This window comes from Apium graveolens, chromosome 9 (assembly GCF_009905375.1).
Source record: "Apium graveolens cultivar Ventura chromosome 9, ASM990537v1, whole genome shotgun sequence".
Taxonomy (NCBI): Eukaryota; Viridiplantae; Streptophyta; class Magnoliopsida; order Apiales; family Apiaceae; genus Apium; species Apium graveolens.
Window position 1 is genome coordinate 22,849,232 of NC_133655.1, and position 22,257 is coordinate 22,871,488.

Sequence of the window (22,257 nt, forward strand, 5' to 3'; positions counted from 1 at the left end):
CTCTGAGGGCCTCTGCCCTCTCTCCACTAATCGGCCGTCTCTTTTGCCTAACCCCCTTCTTTTTCGGGTCCAAGTTGAGCCGGTGGCACATGACATTTGGGTCAATCCCTATCATATCGGAGTGTGACCATGCAAAGACATCCAAATTCTCCCTTAGGAAGCGGGCTAGATCCTCTCTCAAGTCAGGACTTAGGTTAGAGCCTATTCTGAGTACCTTGGAGGGATCATTTGGGTCTACCAAGATCGGGATTGTGTCCTCTGCGGCCCCGGCCCTCTCGACCATTGAGGGCATTCTCGGGTCTAGATCTGCTCGAGCCTCGCTAGTTTTTTCCATTTCCGTGATTGCCAAACCTTCCGCATCCTTGAGCTCGGTTTGGTGAGCTTGGGTCGGGTTTATCAAGCGTTCAGAGGTCGCAGTTACAGTTCGAGTGATTCCGTTGGGTGGGTCCATAGTGATTGTTGTTTCTTTGTGTGCCCACTTCCCTCTCCTAAGTGTTGCAGTGATTTGTTCTGGGCTCTCTTCTTCATCACTTGCTTCCTCTACAATCCCCTCTTGTATCAACATGATGGGCTGAGATGCTTCCATTAGTAAGGCCCCTGGGCGTGGTTCCACATGAATTCCCATGTGTTCGAAGTAGTTCTCGGGCAACTCCTCAATTGAAATCAAATTACAAGTCTCGTGGCCCTCAGGACGTATTCTTTTCCTGCCCTCTGCCTCTTCCATGGGGATGTCGCACTCACCTGCTTCAGCTATCTCCCTTGAGGCATTTCTTGACTCGGCCGCTTTGAGTGCCTGGTTGTAGCAGACCCTGGATTCGTATTGACAGCTCTTCAAGATGTCTACCCCCGTGGGGGTTGGGAATTTTATCGTCATATGATGGATCGAGGTCACCATCCTCATTGCCCTCATAAGGGGTCTGCCCACTATAGCATTGTAGGCACAGGGCTGGTCTACGACTGTAAACATAGCGATCTGGGTGGCCACATGAGGCTCCTCTCCTATGGTCACCGGGAGCCGAATTGTCCCTTTCACTCCGATCGAGTCTCCCGTTTACCCGTACAGGTGCCCACCTGTTGAGGTTAATTCTCTATCCAATAATCCCAGTTTTTTGTAGGCATCATAAGTCAAAACATCAGCCGAGCTCCCGGTGTCCATCATTGCTCGATGAACATTCACCGTCCCAATCTTCATTTTTATGACTAGGGCATCGGTATGAGGGTAATGCACCCATTTTGCATCATTCTCTTTAAACACGATATCATCGACCTCCCTTTCAAAGAGCTCCGGGGGCCTTTGGCTTAGATGATTGACATTGGTGAGCGGCTTGTCCTTTGCTTCCCGGGCATATCTGTCCATCGCCTTCCGGCTGTCTCCACCAATGTGAGACCCGCCTAGAATAATATGAATACTACCAGCCCGAGGGACCCTTTCTTTGTCTTCTGGGGGTGGAGGAGGGACGGTATGATAATCCGTCCTGTGTCTTCGAACCTCCTTGACAACCCACTCCGTAAGCTTCCCTTGTCTAATCAAAGTCTCGATCTCATCCTTTAGTTGTCTACAATCAGCTGTATCGTGTCCGGTGGCCTCATGGTATGCACAATACTTCGAAGTGTCTCTTTTATTGTAGTCTGTGAGAGGAGTTGCCTTCCTGAATACCCCCTTCCCCACATATGTAGCATATATGTGGTCGATAGAGGCTACCAGAGGGGTGTGTGTCTGCCATTTGCTTGTGTAAGGCCTTCCCGAATCTTTTGTGGTCTCTTTGCCACGGGCAGACTTTTTCAGGCTCGAACTACGCCGATATGTCTTCCTCCTTTCGTCAGGGCTTGAGGATCGGTCCCTCTTGTCTCGATAGTTTTCGCTGATTTTCAGCTCTCTCATTGATTTCTCTACCCTCTTAAAGGGTTTGGCTTGCTCATAGAACTCGGCCAAGGTCCTCGGCTCACTCGCTTGGAGGCTCTTCCAAAATTTCGATCCTTCTTTCAGCCCTGCTATCAAGAAATTTTTGATGGTCTCCTCACTGGCTCCTCTCACCTTGGGGACCTCGGCGTTGAACCGACGAAAGTATTCTGCCAAGGGCTCCCCCTCCCTTTGCTTGATGTTGGCTAACGTGGCCACAGGAGGCGAATAGTGGAGGGTCGACTGAAATTTTCTGACGAACAAGTCCTCCAACTGCCTCCACGTTCTTATGCTAGCCGGTCCCAACTTGGAGAACCATTGTTGGGCGCTACCTCTGAGTGATGCCGCGAAGAGTCTGCAACGGGTCATCTCCGGCACCTGATAGACTTCCATCTCAGTGTTAAATTGAATAAGGTACTCCGCCGGGTCGGCTTCGCCGTTGAATAGAAGGTCGGGGTTGTGCCTAAACACCCGAGGTAGGGGGATGATCGGATAGCAGCCGTAAACGGAGAGGGGGCAGCCGAAGTAGGGGGCCCTCTCTTCTCTTGCTCCATCTCATCTAAGATCCTTCTCAGGTCCCTTACTCTAACAACTTCCCCTTCTCTGTCACCTCCCGCATTACTCGAATGATGTGAGCCCTGAGGTCGTTCGCGGCGTCCCCCTCCTCCAGCTCGGTCCTGCGACTCCTCTTCACGATTGTATCTGCGTCTATGTCGCTCCTCCCTCCTGGGTGAGGTGTGTTGACGTCTTTCCGGAGGGGTCGTTGCCCGTTCCCTTTTCGAGCCTCTTTTATCCACGGGCTCTTTCTCTTCTCTCTCCTTCTTACAATTCTCCAATTTGAGCCTGAGGTCATGTTCGCTTAGTTTTCTACCCACTCGGTCTAGCACGCTAGTTGACCTTGCCTCAGATGAAGCTGGCTTCGGCCCCGATCTCGTAGAGATCTGGCTGCCCCGCTCATCATGGCCTCGGGGTATATCTTCCTTTTCGCGTGATGTTTCTTTCTTCTGTTTGGTCTCGGTTGCCACGTCATCAAAATCGTGGATCAGCTTTTTCTGAGGGCCTTTGCCCTTCCAGCTACGCTGTGAGACCTTGAGGCGGCGCGCCTTACGCTTGGCGTTCCGGACCGAGCTTCTTTCTACCTTTGACATTCGGGCGTTGATCTGATTCATCTGATCGGCCAGCCCTTCGAGATACGTCATCACAGCCTGCCCGTCCATGGTTGCAATTGGTGGAGGTGGCGCCTGATTCTCTGGGGGCGTGTGTTTGAAAGTAGGGTCCTTCTTGCCTCCGCTCCCTGGTGTCGTCACTTGCTTGCTTTCTTTGGTCATCTTTCTCCCTAAGATGAACGTCCCCCTCCTTCTAGCGCCAAATGTTATAGGGAGAATTTCGTATAACAATGTTGTGGAGGTTAATGGGCGGAACAAAGATCAAGGACGGTGTTTGAGGGCGGAGGAAGGTTGTTTGGTGGTAGCTGAGCTTGTATGTGGACTCCTTAAGAAAGAATAGGGTTTGTTATTCTCTGTCAAGTGTCGACTCATGTCTCATACAAGTGCCTACGTACCCTATTTATAGGGATCAAGCCTCACGTAGTTCTTGGGGAACAAGTCACGTAGGCTAGGGTTAGGACTCTTCAGCCCGTGCAGCCCAAGCCCACGATAAAGTCAGGCCTTCAGCCAATTAGTCACGTAAATCTCGATCAGCTCCACACGCTTCCTACAATCTCCCGGCATCTCCGCAATCCTTCCCGTGATTGTAGGAACAACCCGTGTCGACCCCGAAATCTACGAGCAACTCAGTCATCTATGAGTCACTTTCCATGTTGCACACAAAATCTTTCGATGCGGCCCGGCCTGGTCACCTCGGCCCGCACCGCCTTCAAATAATAAATATAATGTTACCTCTGTTTCTATAAGATGTGGGCTCATGAGCTCAGCCCGCGTGTGGGCAGCTAAGCCCACCTCGCATGAAGGCACCTGAGCCCACCTCGCGTGGGCACAACCGAGCTCAGCTCGCATATGAGAGCCCAAATGACAAATGTGAGCTCACCTTACATGTGTGAGCCCAGCTCTCATGTCATGAGCCCAGCCCGCATGTGAACCCAGCTCGCATATTACGAGCCCAACCCGCATGTGCTGGCCCAAGTCATATAAATCCATGGTTCTAGCCCACACACGAGAGTCCAGCTATTTAGTACACCCACAGGGACCTGTTTAGGGCCCATGGCCGAAAGCGGGCATAACAGTAGCAAATACATGTCGATTCACAGAGATTATGAATTTTCAAAACCCTAACAATTTAAATCAGACGAACTTGATAATGAAATTTGAGAGGAGTTTGAATTAACTTAATTAGCAAATAGATCAAATAATATGGAAAACCTAGAAATCCGAATCCGTTAATCAATCACAATTAATATAAACTCGCCCTAAAATCAATTCTCTTTTCTTCACAAATAAATTTTAATTAACGAGACAAGTATATATTAAGAAACTTGTTATCTAACAATAACCCATCAAAATTTCGTGGAGTAAGCATATGCTATGAAAAATAAATCCGGTAACAATATTATATCAAAATCACTTTGTCAATTAAACAAATAAACACCAAGAAAAATTATGAGAATCAAATAATAGGAACAAGAAGATATCAAAGCAATTAAATGAACTTCATCTTCATCCTAGAGAACAAATTTAGCTACACATGATAAATATATGAACAAACCAAATAACTAATTGGGTGTCTTGGGTTGTCTTGGGTGTTGGATGTGTAAAATACAAGAGGGGAGCACATATATATGGGGAAAATATGAGGGTTTGGGTCTTGGAATACAAATAGAATTCTTAAAGTATTTCCTTCTTCTTCTCCAATAAGTATTTTATTTATCTTCCAATTCCCTTGACTTCTAGAATAGTCCACCTCTTTCCTTATTTGCACATTTTCCAACTTAAATTCTGATTTTAATTTTGTTTTCCTACAAAATAAAGGAAAAAAATTATTAATTAATAAAATTACAACAATGGACATAAAATAGGTATTGATAATATGCAATAATATGGACCTATCAAATGCCCTCATACCTATCTTTTGCTCGTCCTCGAGAAAAATCAAAAGAAATATGCTAACTAAGAAAAGTCATATGCTCCTTTTCATAGGCGTGGCGCGAAATTATAGGTTTACGAACCCGTTAAACTCATAGACGATCTCTACAAGAGGAGTGTTGTCTCCTAAAGGTTTACAAAAGATATGCCTATAAAATCTGTGAAATACTTTAGTAAGTGTCCAAACTCTATCAACAATAATATTTATCAATGTTAACACGAGATTTTTTAGGAAAATACATGCCTTTAAGATTCTTCTAATTATAGCCAAGATATAGGTATCAATAATCGATTTATATCGACTCTGAGCGTTTACATAAAATCCCAAGGTGTGTCGTGAAATAGGTCTCTGAAGAATCAATTGAGTAAGTACATTTCCTTTTTTTAAACCAATATTGAACAGACCCAATCTCTATCAAAACAAGTATCTAGCCAAAATTCACAATTTTTTTTTCTAATTGACTGTGCAATATCCGTTTTCTTAGGCTTTCTACATTACCCATGTAGCGAGTTTTGGGCCAATGACTCCCAAACCAGATGGTCTTAGGGCACTAGGTTTTGAAATACCTTTACGGACTTAATTACTCGAGTAACAAAGACCACAAAACAAGACTAGTCAATTATACTACTTGTGCCCATTATCTCAATTTTTTTTATTTGTGAGGAATAGTGGGTATTGAAGTAGTTTATTCAAGCATTTTTTTTTTGCGAAAATTTGATTCGACATTATTTCAACATGTGTGCTCTGTCTCAGATATCGAAAACTTCCTTAAACAATCTTTCCTACAAAGACCTTGTGTAAATGTGTCGTCTTGGACTCTTAAGAAAAAATCCGTTCGACACAAATTTCATGAAGACAACCTTACTTAACTACGTTCAAATCATCTAAAGGCATTATATATATAAGTTTTTTTGAAAAACTGCTAACACCAACTAGTATTAAAGTACAAGAGTGGATTGGACAACTTAGCTAAAATATCTCTGATTTTTTTTGGTTTTTTTCAATTTTTCAAATTTTTTGGATTTTTTTATATATAAATACTACTAAACCCCTCCCTCATACCTAAATCATGCATTGTCCTCAATGTATGCAAATGAGAGAAAAATGACAAAGTAAAAGGACGAGAATACCTGATAAGGGCACGCCGGAGAAACACAATTACCTATAACGCACACACACTCAGACTCACACACACACATAATTACTCCTCCATACATACACTTTATTATGGGAGACACACACAAAAAATATTTGTTAACCAATACCATAGCGTGGGAAAACTACCTTCGTAACACAATCAACACACATTTGAAACTCACTCATACGAACAACATTATCCACTAGAGAGATAAGATCATGCATCAAGATAAGATTCATAGCACAAATATAATTCATAGACCAATTAGACGTTTCTTTATGTTGTTTAAGCAAATTAATGACTTAATTCTTGGTTATGAACTTTGCTACTAGAAATAAGAACATCATGGGTTTTATTATCAACTACCAAACGCTGATTAAGAGTGGAAAACGATTGAATAGGATCGAGTGTGGGTGACTCACCAACAGAAGTTTTAACAATGGATCTTTGTACTTCAAAGGGATTTGATTTGACAATACAGAACTAACATGAGAGGTTAAGAAAGCTTTCTTAGGAACATGAGCGGTTCTTTTATGAGTGCACGAATCTTTTAGACACTTAGCATAAGAGGGAACTTGTTGAATTGCATCTAAAAGAGGAATGTTGATCTTGACTTGCTTAAAAACTTTCAAAATCTTATCTAACTGAGCAGATTGTTTGTTTGAGATAAGTCTTTGAGGAGACGGAGCTTTCGGTTTACAAACTTTTTCACTAGACACATCAGTGTGGGGTTTTGAAGGTGGTTCTTTGGATGGTGATGATGTTGGGAACCACGGACTTAGGGTGTTACTACGTTTTACGATAAAGATTACGAAAAGAGGATTACCTTGTTAATGGTTGATTTCACGCTCTTCTATTGTATTCCCAAATTCTCTTGAGCGAAGTGTGGCCACCGTCTTCTCAAGTTATCCTCTCTTCTTGCTCCTTGGTGGCTACAATATGTTTTCACACAATTTCAAGCAAGAAGAGAATAAGAATATATATAGGCTACAATAGGGACCATGGATAATTAGGTTGGGCCTTCTAATTACATCTTGAGCCTAGCCCAATGTAATTAAATATTAATTCAATCCACTAAAGAATTAATATTTGCACTACCTTTCCTAATACCGTAATTTAATTAATTCGGTTCCAATATTATTTGCTTATTAAATTCCCCATGTTTAAAATATTATATGTCCATTAATTAAATAAATTACTGATAATTTATTTAATTAATATCTTTTATCCTTGATCATCCACTCAACCTTTATTTAATTATGCCAGAATAAATTCCACCGGCAGGGTTTCACATAATTAAATCTTTGTGAGCTTTCAAGGGGACATCATTAACCCGAATATTATCAGGACATGGATTCCTTCAATAAATAATATCCACCGTGTATATAATTCCATCACCCAAAATATAATGATATAATTTAAAAGAATTATTTCATATATAAATCAAAGCATGTAAATAATATACACGTGTCAATTACTATTTCCGGATTAAGAACCTAAGCATTAATAATAACATAGAATCTTAGTTCTCCTTCTTAATCAGTATTAAGGGAACAATTCTAAATTTGATCCTGTTCAATATACACAAAGTATACTAGTATTATTTATTAGTCAATATAAACTAATCTAAATAATACTACAGCCATACCAGTGGATTGTCCAACACCACCTGTGCTGTGAACCTTATTATATTATATAACCGTATTTAACAATCTAATATTCTGTATCCCATTTGATACTAGATTGTTCACAATATATAATATTAGACAACATGTAAACATTCAAATAATTCTCAAATAAACTGGCCAGAAATAAATGTACATACTTCAAATAAATATTTTCAGTATACACTAACAATCTCCCACTTATACTCAAAATATTCTATGTGTACATCAGTGTTTATTTAATCCACTATTACATAAAAATCTATGTGTCCATCCATCTGACTCATATCGCTTCCACATGCTTGTCAAAAACCTTGGTTGGCAAGCTCTTTGTGAAATGATCTGCTCAGTTATCTTCTGATGATATGTGAGCCACAACTATATCCCCTCGCTTTACGATTCCTCGTATGAGATGATACTTACGTTTAATATGTTTAGCTGCTTTGTGGTCTCGCGGTTCCTTTGAATTTGCCACAGCACCAGTGTTATCACAATACACCGTCAAACTCCTAGGCAAATTAGGTACCACATCTAAGTCCAAAAGGAAGTTCCTGAAACATACAGCCTTAGAGGCCGCCATGTACTCGGCCTCCATGGTGGAGTCTGTAATGCATTTCTGCTTTACACTCCTCCATATAACGGCTCCACCTCCCAAAGTAAAAACATATCCCGAGGTTGATTTCCTCTTATCCCTATCTGATTGGAAATCTGAATCAGTATATCCCAAAGGAAATAGATCTGAGGCCTTGTAAATTAACATATACTCCTTAGTCCTTCTCAGGTACTTGAGTATAGTTTTTACTGCACTCCAATATTCCTGACCTGGGTTCGACTGATATCTACTAACCATGCCTACAGCAAAGCAGATGTCAGGCCTCGTACATAACATAGCATACATTAAGCTTCCACATGCTGAAGCATAAGGTACTGCTTTCATGCTCTCTATATCCATAGGTGTTGAAGGACACTGCTTCTTAGATAGAGCAACTCCATGCTTAAAAGGTAAAAAACCTTTCTTGGAGTTCTGCATGTTAAAACGAGCTAATACTTCATCAATGTAGGGCTCTTGAGATAAAGCCACCATCCTTTTCTTGTGATCCCTTATAACTTTGATCCCAAAGATGTATGCCGCTTCACCTAAGTCCTTCATGTCAAATTGTTTGAACAACCATGCCTTTACTGATGACAACATCTCAACATTATTTCCAATGAGTAAAATATCATCTACATATAGTACTAGAAAAACCACTGCATTACCTTCACTTCTCTTATACACGCACGATTCGCTTGGACTTTGATCAAATCCATATGACTAGACTGTCTGATCAAAACGAATATTCCAGTCTCTAGAAGCTTGTTTAAGTCCATAAATAGACCTCTTAAGCTTACATACCAGATGCTCTTGGCCTTCCTTAATGAATCCTTTTGGTTGCTGCATATAGATGGTTTCTTCAAGACTTCCATTAAGAAAAGCTGTCTTGACATCCATTTTCCAAATCTCATAATCAAGATGAGCTGATATAGATAAAAGAATACGGATTGAATTAAGCATGACTACCGGTGAAAAGGTTTCCTCATAATCGATACCTTCTTTTTGAGTATACCCTTTCGCAACAAGTATTGCTTTCCAGGCTTTCACCTTTTTATCTAATCCCCTCTTTTTCTTGTAGATCCACTTACATCCAATAGGTTTTATACCTTTGGGTGGTTCCACGAGCTCCCAGACCTGATTAGAATACATTGATTTTATCTCAGATTTCATCGCCTTTTGCCAAAGATCTGCATCTTTGTCTTGTACTGCCTCTTCGTATGTACGGGGATCATCATCATGTTCACCAGGGACCAAGTCTGAAGACTCTCCCAAAAACATGAATCTATCAGGCTGTTGAACAACCCTCCCACTACGACGAGGCACTGGTGCGGTATTAGTGACAGGTTGTACATTATGTTGTGGTTGTTCTACTTGTACTACAGCTTCATGGGTATTATTTGTCCCTCCCACTAGTTCCTCTAAAACGACACTACTCATGGGTTTGTGATTCATTATATAGTCCTCCTCCAAGAATCTTGCATTGGTGCTAACAATGACATCCCGATTTTTCGGACTATAAAATAAATATCCTTTCGTTCCCATGGGGTAGCCTACAAACAACCTTACTTCTGTACGAGATTCTAACTTAGCCGCGTTCTTGTTCAGCACATGTGCTGGACAACCCCATATTCGAATATGTCTTAGACTCGGTTTATCCCCGATCCACAATTCTAAGAGGGTTTTAGGAACCGACTTAGAAGGTACTAAGTTCAAAAGATAAGCTGCTGTCTCTAAGGCATGTCCCCAAAACGACTTGGGTAAATCCGAATAACTCATCATCGATCTAACACTCTCTAAAAGAGTCCGGTTCCTTCTCTCTGCTACACCGTTCTGCTGGGGTGTGCCTGGTGCAGTTAACTGGGATTCTATCCCATTTTCTGATAAATATTCCCTAAATTCTCCAAGCAAGTATTCGCCACCACGATCTGATCGTAGTGACTTGATACTTTTATTAAGTCGCTTCTCCGTTTTAGCTTTGTACTCTTTGAACTTATCAAAGCACTCAGACTTACGGTGCAACAAATAAACGTACCCATATCTAGAATAATCATTAATGAAAGTGACGAAATATTCATAACCACCTCTTGCTTGGATATTCATGGGTCCACATAAATCAGAGTGAACCAAATCTAACAGTTATTTGGCTCTATTCCCTTTTGCCTTGAAAGGCCTATTAGTCATTTTACCTTCCAAGCAGGATTCATAAACTGGAAATGGCTCCACTGCCAATGAGCTTAAAGGCCCATCTACTACCAGTCTTTGAATCCTCCTCAAGTTAATATGACCTAATCTCAAGTGCCAAAGATATGTTTGGTTCAAACTAGAAGGTTCCTTTCTTTTAGTAGAGTTAGAAGATGTGTTGTTCAATTCCCTAAATTGCAGTTGCAGTGCAGGTTGACTAGGATTAATTATATACAAATTGTCTTGCAATGTACCAGAACATATAATTCGTTTATTCATCATAATAGAAACATTACGATCCAAACAAACATTATAACCATCCAAAGCAAGTTTAGAAACCGAAATTAAATTCCTTCTAAAAGAAGGTACATAAAGACAATTGTTCAAAACCAAAATCCTATCAGAACCAAAAGATAAATGAATAACTCCTACTGCAACTACTGCTACTTTCGTAGCATCTCCCATGAACACGTATATCTCACCATCTCTAAGCATTCTGGATAGTTGGAACCCCTGCATAGAATTACAAACATGATCAGTGGCTCATGTATCTACACATCAAGTGCTCGTAGATATAGCCGCTATAAATGTTTTTGTAACTAGAGAAAGAGACATACCGGTATTTTTGTCTTCTTAGGAAGAGGACAATCCTGTTTCCAGTGACCTGACTGTTTGCATCTAAAGCACTTTCCCTTAGGCTTTTTCACACCACCCTGAACTCCCACTGCCTTCACAGCTTTCTGTGTCTGCGCCTTTTTCTTCTTCTTAATACCTTTCGGCTTAGAGGAAGAACCTTTCTCAGCCACATTCACTTGAACACTCTGCCGAAATAATCCTTCAGCTGCCTGCAGTTCTGTCAGCAGTTCCGCGAGACTATACTGCCTCTTGTTCATGTTGTAATTCAAGCGGAACTGCTCAAAACTCTTGGACAAGCTCATAAGGATAATGTCAATCTAGGTTTCTCCGTCAAGTTAAGCACCAAGGATCTCTATCTCATTCAGATGAGACATCATCTTGAGAACATGATCCCTTACAGGTGTGCCTTCAGCCATCTGAGTGTTCATTAAAGCCTTCATGGCTACTTGCCTAGCAGCCCTATTCTGATCTCCAAAAAGTTCCTTGAGATTAAAGAGCATATCCGAAGCAGTGGCCATAGACTGATGCTGATGCTGCAAAACACCCGACATTTCTGCCAGAATGTAACATCGCGACATTTCATCAGCCTTAATCCACCGTTTATAATACTCTTTCTCATCTTCAGGAGCATCAACAGCAGGCTGTTCAGGCTTGGGTTCATAAGTGCAAAACTTGTACTCCTCAACAGTCAACACAATGTCCAAATTTCGTTTCCATTCAATATAGTTAGGTCCGGTAAGTTTGTTATCCTTAAGTATGGTGAATAGTGGATTAAAACCCATTTTATCCTGAGAATCATGCATAAAAACATCACATAAATAAGGGTGCATTAATTATTAAGATCTATTGATTCCCCTAACAATTATTAAAATTTAATGCACTAACATATAAACACCATAAGCTTCTGGTACGCCACGATGTGTGACATGTATACCACCTAATTTTGTTTAAATGTTACTTCGGTCCTATTACTAAACAATATGCCACGTTGGGGTGGACTATATTATTTTTCATAGCTAAGTGTATACCATCGTCAAATCTTAAATTATTCGAAATCTATGGAACATGGTACGCCACGATGGGTGGCGTGTATACCTTCCAATATTCGTAATTTTGCCTTGAATAGAATACTTCAATTCAATATTCATCAATGGTTTGATTTCCAGGTAGTGGAGGAGTCACATCGGTCTCGCTTAAAACCCACAGCCTTACAAGTTCGATGAACCCGTTTCTGACAAAATCGCCCCAAATCAGAATTAAAGAAAATCCGTATTTATTCCTTTCAAAATTTATTAATTTAAGAAGTTTGTTCTAGTAATTTCTATAACATTCTAGACACCATAAATTACATGCCACGATGGGTGACGTATATATAATTTATATTCGTCTTTATGTTAAATTACCTATAACCAATAATGGAGACCATGGGATTTAATTTCATATTAATTCCCTCTCCCACTTAGAATTTTTTTTATTAAAATTGAGGAATTTTAAAATTAAATGGGGCCCTATGTTGTTATAATTATGTCTAATCATGTATATAATTTATATTTGTCTTTATGTTAAATTACCTACAACCAATAATGGAGACCATGGGATTTAATTTCATATTAATTCCCTCTCCCACTTAGAATTTTTTTTTATTAAAATTGAGGAATTTTAAAATTAAATGGGGCCCTATGTTGCTATAATTATGTCTAATCATGCATTCAAAATACACACATAATTTTAGCAACATATAACATTTAATTAAAGCAATAAATAAAATTTATGTCCATGTCGTCCTAATTAAGTTAAACATGCAATTTTAAAAGAATTACACACATAATTAATGACACACATAATCAATAAATTAAAGCAATAATTAAAATTTAATGGAAAAATTTAAAATAAATTTTCCACTATTATGACCCTTGAAAAAAAAATCCAGCTCTAAAAAAAAATCTGTCCCAAGCGCGCCCCGACGCCCCCAGCAGCCCCGGCAGTCCCAGCTGCCGCGACAGCCCCAGCAGCCCCAGCTGCCGCAACGGCCGCAGCGCGCGCGCGCGCCTGTTGCTTTTCTGTGAGTTTTGTTTTGATTTTGTTCGATCCAAACATCGACAGCAGCCCCTTGTAATCGCACAGCGGAACAAAAAACTACCAGAATTGATTTCCGATCGCACATAACTATTACAAAATACCCGGAACAATTACAAAAAAAATAGATCTAATACAAAACTAATTTTGTAAAATCTATTCTAACACGATCAACCCTCGTGTAAATTACAACCACGATTAAACCACGTGGAAACCAAAACAAAAATTAACCACGATTAAACCACGTGGGATCCAAACACATAATTAAAATATACATGGCCATAATAGTGGATTAACAACCTGCATCAAAACCAATACAAGCAAAACACTATATACACGCATATATAATTACGACATGGACATTATATCATAAAACGTAGAACCCATTACCAGGCTCTTGATACCAATTGTTGGGAACCACGGACTTAGGGTGTTACTACGTTTTACGATAAAGATTACGAAAAGAGGATTACCTTGTTAATGGTTGATTCCACGCTTTATCCTCAAGTTATCAAGTTATCCTCTCTTCTTGCTCCTTGGTGGCTACAATATGTTTTCACACAATTCCAAGCAAGAAGAGAATAAGAATATATATAGGCTACAATAGGGACCATGGATAATTAGGCTGGGCCTTCTAATTACATCTTGAGCCTAGCCCAATGTAATTAAATATTAATTCAATCCACTAAAGAATTAATATTTGCACTACCTTTCCTAATACCGTAATTTAATTAATTCGGTTTTAATATTATTTGCTTATTAAATTCCCCATGTTTAAAATATCATATGTCCATTAATTAAATAAATTACTGATAATTTATTTAATTAATATCTTTTATCCTTGATCATCCACTCAACCTTTATTTAATTATGCCAGAATAAATTCCACCTGCAGGGTTTCACATAATTAAATCTTTTTGAGCTTTCAAGGGGACATCATTAACCCGAATATTATCAGGACATGAATTCCTTCAATAAATAATATCCACCATGTATATAATTCCATCACCCAAAATATAATGATATAATTCAAAAGAATTATTTCATATATAAATCAAAGCATGTAAATAATATACACGTGTCAATTACTATTTCCGGATTAAGAACTTAAGCATTAATAATAACATAGAATCCTAGTTCTCCTTCTTAATCAGTATTAAGGGAACAATTCTAAATTTGATCATGTTCAATATACACAAAGTATACTAGTATTATTTATTAGTCAATATAAACTAATCTAAATAATACTACAGCCATACCAGTGGATTGTCCAACACCACCTGTGCTGTGAACCTTATTATATTATATAACCGTATTTAACAATCTAATATTCTGTATCCCATTTGATACTAGATTGTTCACAATATATAATATTAGACAACATGTAAACATTCAAATGATTCTCAAATAAACTGGCCAGAAATAAATGCACATACTTCATATAAATATTTTCAGTATACACTAACAGATGACTCGTTAGATTCAGAAGTTTCAGGATTTTGATTAGGAGGTTGTTGAAGACTAGAATTCAAGAATAGAGAATTTGGTTCAGATGTTAGTTTATCTTCCTGATGAGTATTAACACCAGCATAATGGTTGAATTGATTTTCAGACCTTAGAGAGATGACAGAGTTCACATTTTCATGAGACTTATGGTTTTGATAAAATTTAGGATTAACCTCGGGTTGACTAGGGAAATGATTTTTCTCTCTCTCACTGATTGTGTTTGCCAAGTGACTAACTTGAACCTCTAGCTTAGATATGGCTTGTGTGTTTGAATTTAGGAACTGGTTATCTTGGGTCATAGCTTGCATTAAAGATTGTTGAGATTTAAGTAAAGTCTCCATACTCTTTTCAATGGAATTCAATTTCTTATCAGATTCACTAAAACCAGGAGAATTGAAGGGGACTGAGTTAGGATAATGACCAAGATTTTGAGGAGGACATTAGTTTGGATTTTGAGTTGGGTATGAACCAAGATTGGGCTTTTGAAAAACATGTTGTGAATTTTGATTATACTGATTGTATTGACCTTGGTTCCATGAGAAATTTGGGTGATTATTCCAACCAGGATTGTATGTGGGTGCATATGGATCATTCCCAACTCTAGGTTGAAACATGGCATTGACTGGTTCAATTCAGGGCAATTGTCCATCACATGATTAGAAGAACTACAGTTTGCACATATAGAAAATTGAGCAGACACATTATTGGTTTCTAAGGCTTCTAGCGTTTAGTGAGTGTAGCTAACTTAGCTTCGGTTGCAATAGAATTACCAACTACGTGTAAACCCTTAGATTTTTCAGATTCAAGATTGGGTTCCCTAGTTGACTCCTACAACACTGTTTTCTCAGCTAACTCCTCAAAAAAATTCCAAGCTTCTTCCTTATTTTTATCCATAAATTTACCTTGATACCTAGACTCTAACAATGTAATGGTTTGACTGTCTAAGGCTTCATAAAGAATTTTACAAAGTCTCCATTTTTTTATATCATGTTGAGGACACTTAGACAAAAGATTTTTAAATCTATCAAAATATTTCTAAAAAGACTCATTTTAATTTTGTTGAAATTGGTTGATTTCATTCATAAGTTTGTTTGCCTTATGGTTTGGAAAATATTTTTTAAGAAAGATAGACACAAATTCCCCCCCCCCCCGTGGAAATAGAATGAATGGGTAGACTATACAACCATTATTTAGCCTCTTCTTTTAAAGCAAACTTAATAAGTCTGAGCCTAATGGAGTCTTCACTAAGTTGTTGGAGTTTTTGTAAAGCACACACTCCCTCAAATTCTCAAATGAAAAGATATGGACCATCTTCCTCTATCCCAACAAACCTAGGTAACATGCTAATGTTGTGATTTTGATTTTAAAATTATTCACGGTTACTTGAGGTAGGACTATGCAAGAGGGTTCAGCGGAACGAGCGGGGTAACAACGGTCTTTAAGTGAGACATACATGACTACTGGTGAAATTTCTATTTCTTCTTTTGACTCAATTTTGGTGGGTGAAGAGAAGTCGAGTTGCCTTACTACTTTAGGAGATGAAAGGTTAGAGTGTCTTACTAATCTAGATGAATGGTCTCGAACCCAATTAGTTTGCATATAAGACAATTAATCACGTAGCAGATAAGAGCTATAAGTAAACACCTAAGAAAAAATGGAAAATTAAAAAGAAAAAAAAACTTAGATCTAGGGGTAATCCTAAAAATAAATCTAGACAGCTCCCAACTTTTGGACCACCAAAAAGTCTATAAATCTAGATTTATTCAAACCGATTGGCCAGGTAAGCGGGGGCACTTCCTTGTAAACAAGGCGCTGAATTAGAAAACCGTTAGCCTAGTCACCAATCCAAATTGTCTAGATAAGTGATACACTTGCATTGTAACCAAAATTTCGAATAATTCCAAATTTACTTTCTCTTTTAGGTACCTTCCTAATTGAGCTCGAAATCCTAGGGGCTAATGTCTACTTAATTTTATTAAGGTAGGTGAATGCAAGATGAGGAAATTAGTGATTTGTGGTCCAAGGAAAGGGTGATGAAATCCCTCACCTTATCTTGTAATGTGGTGGCACCCTTAAGAATAATTAGATGATGCAACACACAAAGAACGAGATAATAAACACTTATGGATACACTACACTACGTGATTTATACTAAATTATGCGTACCTCTTTCCTCTGGCAATCACCACAATTGTATAAGATGAAAAACAATAAATACAAAAAGTAAATCTATATGATGTGATCGTATGTGAAAGAGTGAATGATGCAACAAATGGATTTTTAACAAATAACTAACTACTATTTTTGGGCTTTTCAAATATTTATTTATTTTTTAATTTTTTAATAATAAAAGTGAGAAGAAAAAATAGAGAGGTGATACGGAATACCGAAAAGCGCTTTCAAAAATTATAAAAGAGACGGCTAAGCCTTCTTGTGATCTTCTTGTTCAAACTTTCATCCGCTTCATGATTCCCTAAAAAACAAAGAGAAAGCAAAAAATTAGTTTGAAGAATAAAACATCAAGGAGTAAAAATTAACAATAGTCCCCGGCAGCGGCGCCGAAAACTTGATGTATAAAAATAACTGCAAGTGCACAACGGTTAATTGTAGCAAATACAGGTCGATCCATAGAGACTATGAATTTTGAAAACCCTAACAATTTAAATCAGGAGAACTAGACAATAAGATTTGAGAGAAGTTTGAATTAACCTAATTAGCAAATAAATCAAATATTATGAAAAACCTAGGAATCCGAATCCGTTAATCAATCACAATTAATAGCAACTCGCCCTAAAATCAATTCTCTTTTCTTTACAAATTAATTTTAATTAACGAGACAAACATATACTATGAAACTTGTTATCTAACAATAACCCATCAAAACTTCATGGAGTAAGCATAGGCTATGAAAAATAAATCCGGTAACAATAATATATCAAAACCATTTTGTCAATCAAACAATTAAACACCAAGAAAAATCATGAGAATTAAATAATAAGAACGAGAAGATATCAAAGCAATTAAATTAACTTCATCTTCATCCCAGAGAACAAATTTAGCTACACATGATAAAAAGATGAACAAAGCAAATAACTAATTGGGTGTCTTGGGTTGTTTTGGGTGTTGGATGTGAAAGAGATATGTCCTACGTCCAATCATGTATGAGGATTTAGGAATAACTTTTATGTAATCTGTTTTGATTTCATTGATATTAATAAAAGGCTTGTTTTGTTTTTATTGCGGGCTCTATCTATTTAAATGTTTAAATAAGATATACCACAGTTTAGAGTAAAGCTTTTTATGGATTGTGACGAGATCATAATAATGAGACCTAAAAGATGATAACTCTAAACTTAAATAGTTCCTGGTCGTAGGATTACTAACTGGTAATTAATAATCCGCAAAGATCGGTACATACTATGCTTGCTTCATTATGAAGGATGTCTGTTCTCGTAGACATTTGTGTGGTGACACTATAGATAGTATGTAGGTGCTTATTATAGAATAAGTTCACTGAACATGACTCACACAGCTGAACAACTGATGGAGTTCACTCACGTGTCAGCAGTTGTTCACATAGTGATAGTTGTACAAGTATCCTTAGACTTGAGGTCATCATAGTCATCTTGTGTACACTGAACTATGCTTTGGTTTAGTTCTTAGTCTCAAGGGACAATTATAAGGGCTCTATTGGGTATAGAAATTTGTACACGAAGATAGTGTATGATCAATAAAGGATCTACCCCTTCCAGTGTAGGAAGAGAATGTTCAATGTTGATCCACTTATGTTAGTTCAGGAATCTCTGGCCAGAGTGAATGAAATTAGAAAGGAGTTTCTAATTTACATTAAATAGAACTAAGTATAGTGAATGGGAAAGCAAGTGATTAAATAAGATAGGCTTGACACAAGTTCCATGCCTTGTATTTAATCGTGACATTGCAGGGTAGAAGGAATTAATTGTACGGTAACTACTCACTGAATAGGTTCTTGGTATTCTAAGCAGTGAATTCGTATTATCCGGATAGTCGCGATATGCTGAGAAGTATCCCTCACGATATAGAATAAATATGATTAATTAATTAATCATATTTAATGAATTATAGAATTTATATAAATAATGATAAAATAATTTTATTATTATTTATTTCTACTACCGGCTTAATATTGAACCTACAGGGTCACACCATAAAAGAGAATGATTTAATGGTGGAGAAATTAATTAATAATGGCTGATAATTATTTATTTATGAAATAAATAATTAATTGGCAAATTTAATAATTGATTAAATAATATTTTAATTGATTATAAATTAATTAAGAAAAGGTTCTTAATATTATTAATTAAGAATTTAATTTTTGGAAATTAAATCAAGTGATAGAATCATTTCTAAAGAGTTTAGAAAAAAGATTAATAATTAAAAGGTGTTTTAATTATTAGTGAGAATAATAAAGGGTTAATAATAATAATATTTTATGGGAAAATTTTCAGCTGGAAATTTTGACTATAAATATACTATTATAAACCCTATTTTTGCCTCAACCAAAAAGATTTATAAAACCCTAATTCTCTCCATCTCCTCTTCCTTCATTACATCGTTTTCTTGGCGGATACCGGTGGAGTGCTTCACACTTGAGGAGCAGCTGCTAAGGATCTCCGTTCATTGTTCTTGGATCGCTATTAAAGACCTCCATCTTTCCATTAACGTAAAGTTTCTTAAGGTAAACATACTCAACTACAAATTAAATATTATTTTTCGCATGGATTCTGCGGAGGGTTTTGATTTTTTTTTAAGATTAAATTTACGTTTTCGCTGCATTTATGTGCTAAAAACCCTTCAGGATGTATAAAATACAAGAGGGGAGACCCATATATATAGAAAAAATATAAGGGTTTGAGTCTTGGAATACAAGTAAGATTCTTAAAGTATTTCCTTCTTATTCTCCAATAAGTATTTTATTTATCTTCCAATTCCCTTGACTTCTAAAATAGTCCATCTCCTTCCTTATTTGCACCTTTTCCAACTCAAATTCTGATTTATTTATTTTCTTACAAATTAAAGTAAAACAATTTATTAATAAAATTACGAAAACAGACAAAAAATAGGTATTGATAATATGCAATAATATGGACCTATCAATAACCTAACGGAAAGTGATATTCAAGATTGGCTCATTTATAAATGAGTCGAACCCGGCCCGAACACGAGTTTGTTCACAAATAACCGAGCTTGCCGAACTCGAGTCGAGTCAAGTTGTCACTAATAATTTCCATATATTTTTCAATGACTAATCTTAAATTATTATTTATAATTTTACAATTTGTATCGAGATTAACTACTAGTCTTATCTTACAATTATATATGAACACTCATACTTCGTAATCTATATCATTTTATTTTTCAAGACGACTTCTAAAAATATAACCATTTTTTAATTATTGAGACATTCATAATTTTATAAATCGTACATCACTTTTAAAAATGGCGATGTCAAAATTTTAGGAAAATGTTATTTTCAGAGCTTTTTTTTTTACTTTCAGAGCAAAAGGAGGGTGAAGTGATAAAACCGCCCCATGAATGCACATCAACAAACCTAAAAAAACTAATGGAAGGGTAATTTGGTCTTTTCACGCATTTTTACTCTGAAAATGAAAAATGAGTTCTAGAAATAAAAAACGAGCTCTGTAAATAACATTTCCGAAATTTTATTATGTTTTGTTGCTTTACTTAAATTTGATTTATGTAAATTACAAGTTATTTAATGGTGTTTATGAAATAGGGAGAATTGGAGATGAACATGTCATGATAACAATTGTATAATTTACTTACGATAAAATTAAGTGTTAAATTTAGAAAATTAAACAAAAAGTTTAAAATAACTAAATTATTAATAAATGATGAACAAATAATAATAAAAATATTTAAGTGATCAGTAATAGTTTATTATTTGTAATACATATAAATTTTATCCGAGCCGAGTGGAGTTATCGAGTTTGAGTCGAGTCTGAGCTGAGTCCGAATTAAACGAGCCGAGTCCGAGCAGATTCAAAAATTTTAGTTTAGAGGGATACCAAACAAATTTTAAGAAGATATTTTTATACTTTTGAATTTTTAGCGGAAACTTTCTTATATAATTAAATTATTTAACGGTGAAAAAACATAAAATTTTATTCGATTTTTCTATAATGTGTTCAAGGACATATAATTTTAGGTCAATTTGATTGATGAAGTTGGAGTGAATGCAGAGGATCTATCATTATTATAAAAAATAAACCAATTTTCGCACTTATCACGTAAACATCAACTCATCACAAAAATTTAGAATTTTATTTTACAGAACGTGTACCCTGGTCATGCGCCTTACTATATCCTCTTGTGTGTCAGTGTCAGTGTCAGTGTGTGGGCAAAGATAAATTAGATAATACTACCCGTGTGGCTGTGTGTCAGCGTTTGTATCGTCCAGAGAGTCAAGCACTGAGGTTTTGCTTCCAGGCCGCCCATAAAACAGCCTACATTGACACATGTCTCAACCACGTTAAATGTGTGTATGCTGATAACTTACGATTCGAGAGACCTTGGATCGCGATTTGAGTTTAATTTTTGTTTACCTTCTAGTTGCAGCCTGTAGGTAAAAATTAAATGATTCTTTTAAAATCTAATTGCATCTTAAAATCTCTAGCTACAGCATGGTCTCCAGAAGATCTTAAAATGAAGAAACCTGTGGCAGCTGAGTAGAGTTCTACATTCATAAAAGGCGAAAACAAAAGTCTGCCTTTTCTCCAGAATGGAGTTCCCCAATTTCAGGGACACAGGGTTAGTTCCTAATACTAGAATTAGCATCCATACATGATTGAATTGACAAGGCCGTGTAGAAGGTGATACTAGCAATGATGAACATACGTTTCAAGCTTAACCATCCTCCTGATACTAATGCATAGGGTGTTGTCCCAACTCCTATAACATGTCGTATCAGCATACACTTCATTAGTTTCTTGCTTCGTGATAAGGGTTTTATGTAGTTTTAGCCTGCTCAACTTAACAACTGCCACTGACCTCCCTCCCTAAACCGAGCTCTGATATGATGGATGTGAGTTTGAGTTTGTATAATGGTTATTTATGTTTTAATTGTTTTAATTGCATCACGTACGGTGTGTTGTGTTTTGTAATTATGTTATTTAGTTGATATGATAGGCCATAGGAGGTAATCCTGTTTGTCAGACTAATAAGAACAGAGCTACATTGCTGAGATTCATGGTTGTGAGAATGTGAGTACTCAGTTAAAAACTTCTTCTCCTGAATGCAGACAGGGTTTATATATTCTCAGTGGAGACCTTTCCTAAGAATCCTAACTTCCATTAACTTTAAGAGAGTCCAAAGCTCGTGTACTAGCAAAATCTTATCACTGCAAGCATTCTAGTGCAAACAGACTAATCATTCATAACCATTTTGAATCTAAATGCTAGTA